This window comes from Homalodisca vitripennis, chromosome 4 (genome assembly GCF_021130785.1).
Source record: "Homalodisca vitripennis isolate AUS2020 chromosome 4, UT_GWSS_2.1, whole genome shotgun sequence".
Classification (NCBI taxonomy): Eukaryota; Metazoa; Arthropoda; class Insecta; order Hemiptera; family Cicadellidae; genus Homalodisca; species Homalodisca vitripennis.
In genome coordinates, this window is record NC_060210.1 from 44417405 (window position 1) to 44418870 (window position 1466).

The window sequence follows — 1466 nt, forward strand, 5'->3', positions numbered from 1 at the left end:
TATTTAACTAATAATAATTGTTTATTAAAAAAGTATGAACATTTGGGGGTTCCGGATCCCTTGGACCCCCTCGCTGGCTACGTCCTTGCTTGGAGCAGGGGTAAGTATTGATTTCACTTAATAGACAGTATATTTGTGAATTATAACTCATGTACTTTCTGTGTAACATCATATAATATATAAGGTATGTCTTTTCAGTGGCAGATTTCCATTTTCGAACCTCAGGATTCCTTTTTCGTAAAAAATTGTGCATTCTCCCTCTAAAAGTTTCTACAAAAAGTGAAGACTGTTCTACATAAAGCTGATACAAATTCATGAATTATTCCTATTCTATATATTTTTATCGAAATTAAAGGATTTTAATAAAAAATATATCTTTTTGAATAATCAAATTGTGAGAAAATCTCAAAATCATCAACAGACACTTATGGTAATATCACTTAAAACCTAGGTTTGCGGTCTGGATCTATTTGTAATTTCACCAATTGACCATTGTGCCTTTAACCACAACATTGTGTTAGTGTACTCTGTGTACTACATAAACACTGGTTTCTGTAATTATATGTAAGAGTTATCAGATCTCCACTACTTGTGATCCTCTCCTTAAAAAATAGCTCTATCACTGATAATTGGTATAATATATCTTTCTGTATTTTTAAAATCCAAAACACTCACAATGCTTCTCGATTTTATGTGCTTTAGTGAATGAAATTACTTCCACTTTATCATAGGGTGGCTTGGGGGATCACATCTAATTCCTCACAAAATTAAGAAGAAAACACTTTATATTTTCTGTAATAATTTTTGACTTTAACTGCATGTATATTGTCATCCAAAACTGACTTCAGAAAGCACAGAATTTGGAGATTATAATAATAATAAAAACATAAAAATAATTTGTTAAAAAAATGGCCTATTTATAAATGGCATTGTTCCCTTCTATAGTTAAGGATTTTAGCCATATGTTAATATTCCATTAGGTAAACATACACCTCTTCATCTATTTAATTGAATTCCCTTCAAGGTACATCAAATCAACAAGATACACCTCCATTTTAAGATACGTCAATTACTTTTCATTTTAGTCTGTGTAACAAGCTAGAAAGGAGTCTTAGGAACAAAATTGTAATGCATTACTACTTAACATTACATACTAGATTTATCTTCGGTGCGACATGTGTAATGTTATTACACGACTTAGGATAGCTGGAATAATAGTAATGTGCATCCACCGTAGTCAATATGTTAATTAAACCAGTATACTGGGTCTTTAAAAAAAAATGAGAATTGGATCCCTTGCAATGCTTGATTAAATAAAAATAATCTGAAGACCTAACTTGCCGCACAGAGTCCATGGTTTGAAGTTGTTGATGAAAGGAAAGCTTACTTCCAAAGCTCCACAGCAAACCATTTTCTTGTTCTGGACTGATTTTGACAACAGGTAGGAATTGAACAAAGAACAAGAC